We start from the raw sequence: 16682 nt of genomic DNA, 5'->3' as shown, positions 1-16682 counted from the left end.
AACATTAACATAATTAGTAAAAACAGGTGTGTCATTCTTTTAAGAACCCTTGGATGCATCGTGGGGTGACGAATCAGCCATAGGTCACCTGAAACAAAGATGAACAGTAATGGAAAGCAAAGAAACACGCGTGAATAGTAACCAGCAAAGAAACACAAAGTGAGGACAGATCCAGGTGCGCAAGGAGAAGACGAGGTGAACCGTGGTGGTCCGACGGCAAGCCGGAGCTGCACGCGCCGCTGCAAGAAAATAGGCTGCAGCAACTGTCTCACGCGCGTGAGAGCGCGTGGCTGAGGATCTGGAGGTGGGTCCTGGACAGAGAGGACCGCCTCGTCGTGGCGATCAGAACGGTGGGTGGTTCGCCAGAAAATTCGTCAGAGATGGCAGTCAACGGTGGTGGACGACAGTCAACGGTGGTTCCTGACAGCGATAGTGATCAGACAGGTCCTTAGACAATATGGAAGCCGAAAACTGACAGATATGACTGTTTTCGGAAAAAAATATTTTACTTAGCGGACAATTGTCCACCGGAAAAACGTGGATTAGGATTCCTTTTGTTAGGCTCTAGATACTATGTTAATTATCAAGATACAAGAGGTATTCATTGTAATCTTTGTGTTAACTACACGAAGGAGATTTCATTTATATATTAAACCAAATAAGAAATACAAAGACATATACACAATGTGGGACTTCTATGACACTACTTACAATCTTACACTAATAAGTTTTACACCGCATCTCAACCGTTGATTTTCGTGCATCCAACAGTTATAATTTAGGAAGTCATATGAATTAACTAATATTAATTACACTACAAATGACAACCGATGATTTCCATCCATCAACGGTTGAGATGCGGTGTAAGACTTGTTAGTCTTACATCACTGTAAAAAGATCCTGCCCCTATATATATATATATATATATATATATATATATATATATATATATATATATGGCTTATCATTTCTCAAGCTGCTTGAGATAACTTTATCTCCGGCTACTAAATCATAACCGTACAAAGATGGATCAATGGTGATAAAGGAAGAGAGAGAAAATGAGAATCATAATCATTCAAAGGTGAATCAATTAATATAAAGAAATAAATAAACAAAACGACGTAATTTTGGGTTGGCTGGAGATAAATATATCTCAAGCTGCTTGAGAAATATTTTTCTTATTTATATATATATATTTTTCTCATATATATATATAGGTAAAATCATTTCTGCAGCCGCTTTACGTACAACAACGACAGGTGTATGGTCATGATTTTTCACATTTAATGCTTTCATCCTTTGTATGGTTATGATTTTCCGCATTTAATGCTTTTAAGTATATATATGGCAAATATTTGATTGCTGCACACACAGCAGCTGCAGAAATGTAAACCCCTATATATATATATATATATATATATATATATATATATATATATATATATATAAGGTAGGATCCTACCTTGAGAATACCATTAATCTTTTTTGATCTAACGGTTCTCATATAAGGTGTCAAACTTCAAATTTGACACTGGTGTCAAAGGATCCTATTTCTCCTTCTATAAATATATAGGTAATACTTTTCTCATTTAACATGAGAGAAGTTTTTTTTCCCACACTAACAAAAAATGTGGAGCCCACAAGTTAAAGAAAAATAAAAAAGAAAAGAAATTGCAGACACATCTTTTTATGTCTATGTGACATGAGATAGTTATCTCGTACAGTTGGATAAAATAATTTCTCGTATATATATATATATATATATATATATATATATATATATGTTATGAACCTGACAAAGGCCTATATTCTAGAAGGCCCAAATAAGTCTAACAACTAAGAGGGAATTAAGGAAACATTCCTTAATTATGTTAATCCTACTACGATAGCAATTGGTCAACAATTGGACCTCCAATGCTCCTGAGAGGCCCAAAAGTTCACTTTTGTCAGGTAACCCATCTATAAATAAGAGGTTAAACCAATAAGGTACACACGTTCAAAACCCTCTCTCTTAGCTTGTCATTGTGCACACACCCCACGCCTTGACTATGTCGTTATGTTATTGTGCACAGTGACCCGCTTATCTTTAGGGTACCTCTCGTATAGGTACCCGAGGGAGGACAAACAGATCCTATATTAACATACCGATATATGATTGGACATATCGATATATCAGATCGTAACATTGGCGCCGTCTGTGGGGAACGATAAACTTCGATTCCCACCCAAATGTGGTAAATGCGTAAAAGCCGCCGACCAACCAAATCCTAATACGATGGACGCAAAAGACTAAAATGAAGCTCATCAACAGCTCAAGGCGGACCAGAGTTCGTAATCTGAGATATGAAAGCCAATCTCAACGAGTGTGATGAAACCGAGATCAAGGTCGTGACCACCGCTGTCATCAGAATCGTGGCTGAGATCTAGACGAGATTGTGGCTGAGATCGAGGTTAAAAAGAAAGGGGAAAATCAAGCAAATAGCAAAAGCTAAGTCTCCTTCCTTTTAAATTCTAAATTTACATGAAAAGGGGAAAAAAGGATCCACCTTTTTAATATTTCATATTGATATTTGATAAAAGGATTCACCTTTTTAATATTTTATATCGATATCTGATAAAATTGATCAAAGATTTGTCTTGATTGACATAATGTATTTAATATAGCCTTTGATTAAAACCTGATTAAATTGAATGCTTTGGGAGTAATCTGTGGACAAATCAAAGATTTGTCTTGATCGACATAATGTATTTAATACAGTCTTTGATTAAAACCTGATTAAATTGAATGCTTTGGGAGTAATTTATGGACAAATCAAATATTTGTCTTGATTGGCATAATGTATTTAATACAGCCTTTAATTTATATATATATATACACATACATGTGGCTTTATGATAGATGCTCAATCAAATCTGATAACATGAAATACGGTCAACTAATATTAATTATTGATTGATGCTGATCAACTATTAATTATTGATTACAATTATTATCTGATTACACACAAATAATTACTGATTGAAGCAAAATTATTGCTAATAGCCTACTTCATGCTTTACTATGTTGCATTTATTTTTGCAAAGAATAATCAAATAGGTGGTGTAGAGATCCCCACTAAAAAAAGGAAGGAGATCCAGATCCACTCAAATAAAGAAGGAAATCCACCTAGATGAATGCAAGACTTAGGCTAAAGAAGCCAAGCTAAAAGAAGAGCCGAGGCACAAGAAGCCAGGCTCGAGAAAATGAAAAGACCACGGCAAATGAAGCCGGGTTCAGATAAAATGGCACCGCGAAGAAGTGGGGCCCAAATTAAAAATCCATGCAAGAAGAAAAGTAATGCAATTCAAAGAAGCAAAATGCGCCTCCTTAAATATAAGGCTTCAACAAAAGAAGCCAAGCCAGAATGAAAACCGGCCCTCCAGGATATAGATGGTTTATTAAATGGAGCCATAAAAGCTGAAGAGGGATGTGGAATGATCCAGTCCGGGATAAAAGTTGAAGAAGGAAAGAAAGAAACAGCAATAAGGCCATAGCCCCCAATAAATAAGCAAGTTGGCCATGCAGCCGAGTTCCAAAACCTTTTGACACTAAATTCAAAGATCAAAAGCATTCTGATCACAGCATTGGGATCCGAGATAAAGAATAAAGACTGGACTGGAGAGATGGGATCTTGGCAAAAAGATCACACCCCAATCTGAAATATAAATATGAAGACAGATTACAATCCTTACAACAGGATGACACTTAAATCCGAGATAAAGACCGTTCCTCCGGGATATAAATGGTTAATTAAACGAAAGATCCGAGATACAAATCGGAGGTAAAATGGAGATGGATATGGCTAGATCCAATCCAATCTAAGTCGAAGGAGGATATGGCAAGATCCAATCCGGGAGAGAAACGAAAGATCCGAGATGCAAATCGGAGGTTAAATGGAGATGGATATGGCGAGATCCAATCCAATCCAAGTCGAAGGCGGATATGGCGAGATCCAATCCGGGAGAGAGATAAAGATTCGAGATGAAAATCGGAGGTAAAATGGAGATGGATATGGCGAGATCCAATCCAATCCAAGTCGAAGCCGGATATGGCGAGATCCAATCCGAGACAGAGATAAAGATTCGAGATGCAAATCGGAGGTAAAATGGAGATGGATATGGCGAGATCCAATCCAATCCAAGTCGAAGGCGGATATGGCGAGATCCAATCCGGGATAGAGATAAAGATCCGAGATGCAAATCAGAGGTAAAATGGAGATGGATATGGCGAGATCCAATCCAATCCAAGCTGAAGGAGGATATGGCGAGATCCAGTCCAAGATAGAAATAAAGATCTGAGATATAAATCAGAAATAAAATGACGACGAATATGGAGATATCCAATCCAGGATAAATATAAATCCAAGATATAAACTGGAAGACGGATCAAATCCGGGTTCAAATGTAAGAATAATGCATGCATGCGACATCAAGCCTGGTTCAGGGAAAACGGGAGGAGGCTTCCGTAATCCGAAATGAACTAAAATTCAAAAGGGCAGATTGAAGCGACTCTAATTGAAACTCAGGCAAAAGGCCGAGTTGAATATTATAAAACCATGGTATACAAATCCGGGTTAAAGTAAAACGAGGGAACAAGTACATACCTTCGTAAATGTGGATCCTTGTGATTCTGATGCATCAACATAAATCTTAGATATAAGCGCAATTTGTCACGCTGACTCTGATCAAGTCGAAATGCTCCGTACTAAGGTCGAAAGACCTAAGTGGGACATGTGACAATACTACCTTTTTCTTGGATAGTATTGGGTTACGAAACCCAGGTCATGATTGAAGGCGACAATAATCACCTTCATCAATGCTGACTTAACAAAACGTTAAGTTAAAACAAACATATGTCACGGAGAGTGACAAAAAGCGAAATCCGTATAATGCTTTGACCTCGGCCAGGTCAATATACCGGAACTCGTAAAATGCACGAGTTGCGAAAATAAGAATTTATTCGAGTTGTAAAAATAACCCGTCTCGGATGAGGAACAACTCGAGTAAGGTTTGATATTCTTAGAAAATTGCCTAAGTTACAAACCTAGATAACAAGGATACAAGCTTGTTTATCAAAATCAAGAGAATGCTAAGTCCTTAGAAGTATTTATCGAATACTTCAAGCAACTCTGGAATATGATGAACCTCGAATACTTAGAAAAATATATCTAAGTTATCAGGGACACATAAAACTCCAGATGCGAGTATAAAGGCAAAATCGTTCAGCGGGAGTCTCACCCCGTTCTATCTGAACGACACGGCAAAGCAAGCCGGACTAAAAAAGGTGAATGATGTTGATCAAGTCAAAATCCGTGAAAAACACTGTATGCACAGCCGGGTTGAAACAGAAGACGATATCAATACGAGATTCTGGCAAAGCCGAGCTCAGATAAATAAAGCTACAGTATATAAAACCGGGCTAATTATAACAAGGAGAACAAAACCAAACAAGGAGAAACTTAACTCTCCAAACCAAACATGCAAAGAACTGGGAACAAAACCCCGCATCATCAGTCAAAAGGGATATCGAATATCCTAAAATAAGAAAAAAGGAAAATTACAAAAGCAAGTCAGTATTCCAACATAAAGATACTTGGATTAAAGCACTACAGCCCGACAACTCGGATTTTCCGACTGCCGGACTGGGGGGAAAATGCAGGAATGCAACAAAAATTAAAAGAAAAAAGCAGCAATCCTCATACTTCAAGATCTTGGTAAGACAGTCAAAAAGACTGGTCAGCTAGTCCAAGCTACGTACCTTGGCCAAAAAAAAGAGTTAAGGGAGGAATGTTGAATTAGTACACACGGCACCCGGCTCATGAAACCCGGCACCAAAGAAAGAACAAAAATAAATTCGAAACACGGATCGACAAGAATCTATGGATTCAGAACATGGATCAATGAATCAATAAAACTTCGGCAAAGAAGTCAACATAACAAGATAGCTGAAGCCATACGACAAAGGCTAACAAGGCTCGGACCATGAACATGGCCGACTTCCAGACACTGAGAATAAAATATTCGCAATGTGATAAAGAGTAATGCACAGCAACCCTGTATCCCAGACATCCAAACTGCCGGGCTGAGGGGCAACAACCCATGATAAAAATTTGAGATAAAGAATGAAGACGAGTTTGGAGAGATGGGATCATGCAAAAAAGATCAAACCCCAATCCGTGATGAAATGAAGACGGATTTGGAGAGATGTGATCCTAGAAAAAGGATCACGCCCCAACCCGCGACGAAATGAAGACGGTTTGGAGAGATATGATCCTGGGAAAAAGGATCACGCCCCATCCCGTGATGAAATGAAGACAGATTCGGAGAGACGGGGTCCTGGAAAAAAGGATCACGTCCCAATCCGCGATGAAATGAAGACAGATTTGGAGAGATGTGATCCTCGAAAAAGGATCACGTCCCAACCCGCGACGAAATGAAGACGAGTTTGGAGAGATGTGATCCTGGAAAAAAGGATCACGCCCTAACCCGCGATGAAATGAAGACGGATTTGGAGAGACGGGATCCTGGGAAAAAGGATCACGCCCCAATCCGCGACAAAATGAAGACAGGTTTGGAGAGATGCAATCCTAGAAAAAGGATCACACCCCAATCCGGGATAAAGACCTATGATAAAAATCTGGGGTAAAGAATGAAGATGAGTTTGGAGAGATGGGATCCTAGAAAAAAGATCACACCCCAATTTGAAACGACGAAATAAGACGAAGTCAAAAAATGACACCTACGTCAAATATTATAAAGCCAAGGTATTAGAAACCTACGTCTAGCAACGTGCAAGAACCTGGATGGAAAACGAGTTAAAAATAAAAAGCACACTGCAGGACTGTGGCTACTAGCCGTGGCATAGGAAAACGGAAGGACGCTTCCGAATCCTAAACGTTGTCAAAATAAAAATTATGTGTACAAGCTGTGATAAATGAAATCAGGCTTGAAAAATAAGGGGCAGATTGGTACGACCTTGATCAAGTCACCATGACGCCTTAAATTTGAAAACCTAATTAAGAAAATTGGGTTAAAAGCAAAAAGCGGAATCCACATGAAAAACTTTGGCTAGGTCATTTTGTTCAGCTAACGCTGAAAAGCTAAATCTGAATCAATAAAGCCACAGTGCAAGAAGTTGGACTCCAAGCGAAAGCCTCGGAAGGAACAACTACGAGCTCGATGTTAAAAGGAGGCAAACATTGCCTCACCAAAGCACCACCTCAGCCAAAAAAGATTGAGGGAGAAATATGGAATCAACATATTCAATACTCGGTTCACTAAAATCCCACCTCGAAATAACAGAGACAATATCTGCAATCGCTGACCCAATTAAATCGGCCAAGAAAAGTTCCAACCCAAAGAAAATTACTTCAATAAAGATGCCAAGTCAAAGCAAGATTTCGACTGCTAACTTGAATAAAATATGCAAAGGAAATTCAAATGCAGAGATTACTGCTATTTCATCCCGGCAGCCTGGAAAACCAAACTACCGGGCTGGGGGGGCAACTTTTAGCCAGGTTACATGGATGAGGCTTGGGGCAACTCGCCAGTATGATCCCAACAACTCAAGATCGTCCGTTCCCCGGTTACACATGTGCAGTATCTTGCCGGGTTCATGCATAACCCGCCCACATAGTTGACAAGGGAAAATCATTCCCGGTTTCAGAAGAAAGCTACAAACTCAGGACGTGTGCGTATGAAATGATGCTTGGGGGAAACTACTCGGTATGTGAAATATTTTCCATGGTTTATGATCAACCCGCCGAGATAAGGGGCAATGATGACCCCGGTTTAAAAGCCTGAGATGTAAGGAACATATATGCAAAAAGTTTACAAAAACTCAAACGCTCTCAGCTCAGCAGAAAACCTGAAGCTAAAGGTAAGACAATTCACCCCGGCAGCTTGGACAACCAAACTACCGGGCTGAGGGGCAACTGTTATGGACCTGACAAAGGCCTATATTCTAGAAGGCCCAAATAGGGCTAACAACTAAGAGGGAATTAAGGAAACATTCCTTAATTATGCTAATCCTACTACGACAGCAATGGATCAACAATTGGACCTCCAATGCTCCTGAGAGGCCCAAAAGTCCACTTCTGCCAGGTAACCCATCTATAAATAAGGGGTTAAACCAATAAGATTCACAAAAGCAAGGTGCAAGACAATAAAGTCGGCAGAATATTCCCTGCCTTCATACTTGAATTTCACATTTTCACAAATATACCTTTCATTAAAGACACTTCCCACAGCCGTAATAATGCGCATAGGATGTTATCAAAAAAAAAAAAAAAATGCGCATAGGAGTTTTCATTTTTATCACATGCAGACCAAATGCTTCGGCTACATAATCAGCAATAAAAGAATGTGTGGCACCAGAATCAAACAAAACACTAAGCATTTCATCACGAATAGAAATCATACCTCGCACCAAACTAGCTGACATTTTAGCCTCTTGCTGAGTCACTGCATATACTCGGGCAACTGGAGATGGGAGAGGTAGAGATGGTTCCTCAGCCACAATAGGAGCCGGAGTAACCTGAATAGTAGAAACCTGTCCCCCATTAAAGGGGCAGTCCCTAATAAAATGCCCAGGTTGGCCACATTTGTAACACAATCTTTGCTCTTTTCTGCAAACCCCAGCATGAACTTTACCACATGTAGAGCATTGAGGAGCAGATTTAAAATTTCCAGGCTTAGAATTTCCCGTCTTTTTGAACTTACCATCAGACTGTCTAACCCGCAACCCTTTTCCTTTAGAATTCCCAGAAGTGTTTTTAGGACCAGAATTAGGAGCAGATTGGTCCTTATGCTTCCTTCTATAGTACTCTTGAATGTTTTTACACTTTTTAACGAGTGCAGCAAAAGTATCAAAAGTGTGTCCTGCAAGTTTTTCAGAAATGTTATCATGTAGTCCTCTATGAAATTTAAACACTAGATCATCCTCAGTAGGTGGAGCTATCTGGAAATGAGAGTATTTGTCCAGCTTATTAAACTTATTCAGATATTCATCAATAGACATCTGGCCCTGCTTTAGTTCTTCAAATTCACCCTTCTTCCTTATCCGGGCTTCAGCCGGAAAGTATTTCAACAAGAATCGCCTTTCAAATAAAGGCCAGGTAATAGCATGACCCTGACATTCCAAGGGCTGACGGGTATTTCTCCACCAATCGGCTGCATCATTCTGCAGCATATAAGAAGCATACAACAATCTCTGCTGATCATCACACTCCATGACAGTAAAAATGCGATCCAACTCCTCTAACCACTGAATTGCGGCAATCGGATCAATGCCTCCTTTGTAATTTGGTGGTGCATGTTTTCCGAAGACATTAAGCATTCTTTCTCTTTGCTCTCTATTAGTGGCTGGTTGTGCCACACCACCCCTGTGACTAGATTCTTCATTCATATCATTATTTCCTTCACCCTCCACAACAATGGGATTATGAGGAGGAGGAACAGGTTGTTGTGGTTGTGGCTCAGGCTGTGGTTGTGGCTGTTGCAAAGGCTGTGGCTATTGCAAAGGCTGTGGCTGTGGACCTTGCCCACCAGCCCTCACCTCAACCAAGAGTAATCTCATATTTTAATATTTGCCATTCTGCTTGCTGCCATCATTTCTTGATTGGCCAACCTATTAGCCTCTAACAGATCTTGATTTGCTTTCATCATCACTTCCAGCTCTCGCTGCCTAGCTGCAGCCATATTTTGTTGCATCTCAGTTAAGGCAGTTATCATTGGATCTGGCTGTGAAGTATTTCCCCGCTGATTTATTCGGGGTCTAGCCAAATCTGCTAATATTGGATCGGTCGGGTCAATAGGAGGATCAGAAGTCCTTCTTGGGCGAACCATAATTCTGCATATTTCACACAAAGGAATGAGTTAGCTACACTCACACTCAGTGATCAGACATGCATATCATAGTACTCCAGGAAAAACTCAACGATATATCAACCCGAACAGTTTAGGCAATGTTTCACAGGCTCTCCTAGAGAAACTTCTCTGATACCATAAATGTAACATCCCCGTCTCGAGCTAGTTCAATTAACATGCATATGATATAAACAGAAACAGCGGAAGACTTAACTTATGAAAATACGAGCTAACTTTTTCTTTTTCTTTTTAAATTCTCATTCGACGTAAACGAAAATCGGACAGAGTTTCCTCTATAAATCGGACAACTGGGGATTTTCCAATCCCACTCAGAAATATTTCCTGATAAACAGTTTATACAGCACATCAATCCAGAAGTACCAGTCATGCGAATATAATCAGATACCCATCCATGGGCGCATGCATAACTTGGCTCCGTGCCACTATATCTAACAGCATGCAATCCAAAACGTAAACATATCTGAATACTACATCATCATATAACGTGCCTGACTACTCAAATGTACATGCATCAAACTGACAGACATGTACAAAACATATACAGGCCATATACAAAATAAAGGATCTAACATCATGATCCATCAATTAAGAAAATACGAAATACATAAATGCACTCCAAAATAGAAGTAGCCTACAGCTACTCATTATCCAATCCGTCCAAATCCTCAGCCACGGGTCGTGTCCCTGACTAGAGAGGTCTCACAGGGGATCTGGGCACCTAAAAATATGGCCCCAATGAGGGGTGAGATTACAAATCTCAATAAGCTCCAGGTTTATAGAGAATTCTCCATACCCCTGGCTCATTCCTACATGAAAGTCAGATACAGAGTATACGAATACAACATATAACAGATATCATAACAGAACAGAGCATATATCCATATCATATCAGAGATGTGCGCCGTCATTCCCAAGGGAGGACTCCAAGCGGAAATCAACGCACGTGTTCCCGAGGGAGGACCCCAAAGCGGACATCAGGGTACTGTACAATCAATGGCCAGAGATTATTACAGAAATCATCTTACAGAAGTCATATCAGAACAAAACATATCATGTTATCAAATAGCTCTATATGAATGCATCTATACAAAGCATCAAAACAGTCATACAATCCAACCACAGTTCACTAACTATGGTGGAGCACTCAAGTAGGAAAAGACTCCTTAAACATAGAGCTTACCTCTTGAAGCTTTATCGATACCCTTACTTGTTGCACAAATTATTTATATCGCTTCAATAGAATTCCACTCCTTTTCAATTCCTAGGCACACCTAGAGAAGAATTTACAATAGAATCAATAAAATGATACTATGCCATGATCCTTTCCCCCAAAGCATACATTTTATCGCTTATTTTCATTTCTTTACATTTTTGCCAATCCTATGCCAATACACAAGTCTAGACATCTTTATATCCGTTGGTGTTCTTTAATTTAATCAAACATTCCCTTAGGAATTTTCAACATAACTCATGCTATTTTTCTTCAAAACTCATCACTTTTATACAATTTATTACAACACATTTTATTTTTAAAATAAAATATACAAAATATATCCCTAAATACCCTATAGGACGAATCCTATAAGGGGAATTTCCAAAGATCATTCTCTTTTACAATACATTTTCTTTACTTCCTTACAACTTGCAAATAGCTAGGAATACTTCCACTAGATTTCTATTTTGAGTTTAGACACCAAGTCCTTTTTACTTAGGCATTCTTACTAACTCATCCATTTTCACTCATTTCCAACACATTATACCTTCACAATACATAATATAATTTTTCCACAATAACCCCTACTCACTCCATGAAGGCCGAAACCTAGGAGGAAAAATGCAATAGGGCTTTTCAATTTTTATATCACATGTGGATGCTTACTCAACACTATAACTTCCTAAACAACAATAATCCATCATAAATCTCACATTCTAACATCAATTATTCCCCACTCACAACATGCTCATAGATTTCATGACTTACATCATCAAAATAATATCATGGAAATAGAGGTTTCTTACTTCTAAACACTTGTACAAAGCCTAGAGAGCAACCTCCAAGCCAAGCTCTATCAAAAACTCACTTTTTCTCCTCCAATGAATAGTAACTCAAAAATGAGAGGAGGAATAACTCTTCACACACTCAACTATAGCTCAAATGGATAGGTGCAATTGATTCATTGAGTAGTTCCTAATCGATTTCATGTGGTGGGTCATTAGATTTGATGGAAAATTCAAAGAGAATCAACAAAATCAAAAAAAACCCTACCCTTTCTCATGGTGCAGCTCGGGTTTGGAGTGAGGAGAGAAGGGAGAATTTTATTTGGAAATGAAGCTTAAGTGACTTAAAAAGGTGAGCACATGTGGCCCTTTTTATCCGGTTATTTTTCTATCGCGTATTTCACTTAAAATGACCCGTAACTTAACTTAAAGCTACAGATATATTTTTATTTTTCTAAGTTCATTTAAATTAATTTTTATTTCCTAAGGAACAATATTCTTAATTTACAGTACCGTTTCTGCACTGTTTTTGACGAAATACACCGTGGTTCATTAATTGTGAACTTTTTGCATTCGAAACTTAAAACTTATGAACTTATCATTCTTTGGTCTATTTTGAATTGCTTGGCATAAATTGGACTTTCTTATTCTTATTTCATCAATTATATGTTTTTGGACTCTACTGGTTGCTTAAACAGCAGTACAAAATACCCGGTAGAAATACTATTCACGAGATTTTCACAGAAAGTGCTAGACTATACAATTTTTCGTTCTGAACTCATATCTGTCGTCAGAATTGTCAAATTATGTCTCTAAAATCATTTTTCTTATTTAAGCTCTACCGGTTAATTCACAAGACTGCGAATTATCCGACAGAACGCACTGTTCATAACATAGTCATGATTACAGTCAAAATTCTCGGAATCACTCACTGAATCTGATTATGGCATTTAAATCCTTAAATTAAACCTCTAATTAAGATTTACCATTTTGGGTCATTATAATTAGTGTCAGTTTACACATGGGCAAAGGGCAAAGGACAAATTCTGTGCACAAAGCTCCCCAACTTGTGCATATATATAGGGGTAAGGATCAGTTGTATGCAGCCTTATCTTTTAATTTTTGCAAAGAGAGAGTTTTTCAAATTCGAATCCAAGGAGCAATTTTATTACTGTTCCAAGACTCGCCCTGATCTTGCTAGTTAACTTGGATATATTTCATCCTCATCTTGCCATTGTAAATTACTAGAGAGGAAGAAATTCTAATCTCTTAATTTTCAGACAGAAATTCACATTGAGCAGCACGCGGTAGCACAACTCTTCCTAAAGTTCAAAGTCCTAGCAAGCAATATCACACTATATATATATATATATATATATATATATATATATATATCCCTTTGTTTTCTCAATTCTCAACCTTGTCCTTTAAACAGTTTAATTTTTCTTACATATCTATTAGCAACTAGCTAGCAATTTTCCCAAGATGAGGATGAGGATGGGAAATAAGTTACTAAACATTCGTGTTGCAGGATTAATTTGTGGTAGTAGTCTTTGTCATGAATCATGATGCTAATGATGGTGCCTAAAAATGTGAGTGCCCAAAGCAATGTTCCGGTAGCTGACATAGTCACATCAGAATTCTTCATTGGTATAATTGATCAGGCTGACGCTAGTTGTGCAGGGAAGAACTTCTATTCACTTGATGCTTTCCTCAATGCTCTCAATTCCTACAATGAATCTGGTATGCTTGATACTTTGGATGACTCTAAGCATGAGATTGCAGCTGCTTTTGCCCATTTCACCCATGAAACTGGATGTCAGTACCGGTACTATTTCTTGTGCATATATATAAATTGTGATGAGGTTACTTCTATGAGACTAGAGAGTAACATATTGGATGGAGTCTAAAAAATAGTCTCTTTATAGAAATATAAAGATAAGATTGCGTATAATTGACCCTATCGCAAAGTTTGGGAGCTCAGAATGGATCTTCTTGTGTCTTGTTTTAAAATAACCATGTATGTCAAAATTTGAAGTAATTCATTAACGGATCAATGGTTACAATTTTAATGACAACGTTCGTAAAACAAAAGAGTAAATGATCATTTTAATTGCTAACTGTTGATATCAAATGATTGAGATTTTTCACTTGAAATGATCATGTTAAAAAGAGACATAAGATGATTTATTCCTGAGCCTGCGCTTTTGTGCATCAGGGTTTGCTCTTTTGGTTCTTATAGATATATATAAAAGGAAATATACTTCTGATGTTGCTGAAGATGTGTATTTCTCCTGTTGTGTCAGTTCGATTTTTGCACTTATATTTTTTTCCTTTTCTTTTAAAGGGGAATATGACTCTTCTGCAATAGGAAAAAAAAATCTTTTTTCCTACACATTCAATAAAAAATGGGACCCACCAAGAAACACAAGAAAAAAAAATAAAACAAATAACAGCGCATCACATATGAGTCTGCAAGAAAAAGTTTTCATCTTCTACAGCATAAGACAATACAATCTCCTTTTTAAAAGCTTATGGGTCCCACAAAATATTTTCCCCCGCACGAAAACTTGAACCTCTCCTGTGATAGGAGAGGTGTTAAGCCCATATATAAATTGTGATTAATGAATATGATTAATTAACATGGCTACGTGCATGCAGATTTTTGCTACATAGCAGAGATTGATGGTTCATCCAAGGACTACTGCGACTAAACTAACACTCAATACCCATGTGCCCCTAACAAAGGCTACTATGGGCGTGGACCTATCCAACTATCATGGAAATTCAACTATGGACCAGCAAGGCAGAGCAACGATTTCGATGGATTGAATGATGCTCCAGAGACTGTGCCCAATGACCATGTGGTGTCCTTCAAGATTGCATTATGGTATTGGATGCAACATGTGCGCCCTGTCATCAACCAAGGCTTTGGTGCAGCCATTAGAGCTATCAATGGCCAACTTCAATGTGATGGTGCCATCCCCAACGCTGTTCAGGATCGTGTTTGTAAAGAACCTTGGAATACACCACCCTAAAAGCTGGCTCAAGGGGTGGGAGTGCCCAAGGCATTATAAACTCCACATTAGTTGCACATACAACCAATGTGAGACTATATATCTCAACACGCCCCCTCACACAAGAGCTCATTGAGCTTGAAGAGTGGACAATGCAACAGGCCCAGCCTACCTGTGCTAAGAAACGCCACAAGAGAAAGTGGAGGGTGGCGAGGCTCTGATACCATGTAAAAAATCTTGAGATACACCACCCAAAAACTAACTCAAAATGTGGGAGTGTCCAAGATCTTATAAACTCCACATTAGTTGCACATACAATCAATGTGAGACTATATAACTCAACAGTCTTAATTACTACATTCAATATTGTTAACAACTAGGTGTTGATCCTAGATTCCTAGTGACAACTTTACTTGCTAAGTTAAATCCATGTGTGGATATGTCATGGTATGACATTACATCATTTCGTATATAGTTAAGAGTAAGTCGCGGAGGGGCTAGGAGGGGCGATCGTCTCCCTCAAGTTTATCAAATATATATTTTTTAGATTACATTCAAACTTAAAAAAAGAAAGATAGTCTAATATACTTTTTTCCTATTTATCCTTATTATTCCTCATATACGTATCAATCCACTATGTGTTGTCCTACCTAAATTAGTGTGACAATTTTTCTTCTTTGCCCCTCTCCTCGTTGAATTGTGACCATTGACCAAGTATACCACATATCAAATAATAAATAACTCATCACAAGCCATTAGAAGAGCTCTTTGTCACGGGGTTCCTGGCGACTAGTTGTAAAGTGAAGGGTGAATCCTACTGAATAAAATACAGAATTTTATAATGACTGTGGATTGAAAAAATTAACATCTGATATTGTAATGAAATACATGTATATGTATAACAAATTATGAAGTTAAATTTACTGCATTAAAATTTTAATTAATAAATATAATTTTTACTTTATGCCGAATCCGAGGTTTGAATAGTTTGGAAAATAAGAAAAGAGTTCAAGCTTACCGCATCAGTTAATTTTTATCATTATAATATTATTACTATTAGATGTATATCTTATTTGACATGATTTTATTTTTGACTCCAATAAAAAGAAACAATGTGATTTCCGTGTTTAGTTTGTGACGGTCAAAAAGTTCTATCGCCAAAATATAACAATTCAGAAATTTAATTAACAAGTTTTTGGCCGTAATCAATATTCTTATTAACAAATTAGTTCAAGCACTTAAATCAACTCTTTATTGTTACCAAAAAAAAAAAATCAACTCTTTATACAGGAGAAAGGAAGAGTAAAAAAAATGTAATTTTCTCTTGTAAGACTTCAAAGGCATATTTAATGTTAATACTCAGTCTAAAAGGTTCAATAAATATGCATACACCATATTGACCTAGTGACATCAAGACCACAAAAATTAGGTTAAGACAAACGGAATGAAAAACAAAATAAATTAGACCGAGAGAGTTTGTAATGTTTTCAAATAAAAATGAAAATAATCAAAAGGCAAGTCAAGTTGAGTGCTGACAATTGTAATAGTAAATCCCTTAAATTTTAATTTGATCAGTCACTTTTGAATAGAAATTATCATTTTGTGAAACTTATTCTAAAAAATATATTTGTTGTTTTAACTCTTTTCGTTTTGTAAAATCATAGAAATTTCTTTTTTTTTTTTTAAAAATCTTCATTTTATTTTCACACCTAATATGTTGCCGGCTTATATTTTGTTTAT

The 16682-nt window shown here is 37.6% G+C and overlaps 1 pseudogene; it reads left to right on the top strand.

Moving 5' to 3' along the window:
• The first annotated feature begins 6472 nt into the window (after window positions 1-6472).
• Window positions 6473-16682, top strand: part of LOC133315986 (endochitinase PR4-like) — a 31804-nt pseudogene continuing 21594 nt past the window's right edge.

The sequence above is a fragment of the Gastrolobium bilobum genome, unplaced genomic scaffold (genome assembly GCF_033153095.1).
Source record: "Gastrolobium bilobum isolate Gb01-03AN ecotype WA unplaced genomic scaffold, APGP_CSIRO_Gbil_v1 utg4229, whole genome shotgun sequence".
NCBI classification, from domain to species: domain Eukaryota; kingdom Viridiplantae; phylum Streptophyta; class Magnoliopsida; order Fabales; family Fabaceae; genus Gastrolobium; species Gastrolobium bilobum.
The sequence above is the reverse complement of the archived record's forward strand: the minus strand, read 5'-3'. Positions and strand labels throughout refer to the sequence as shown.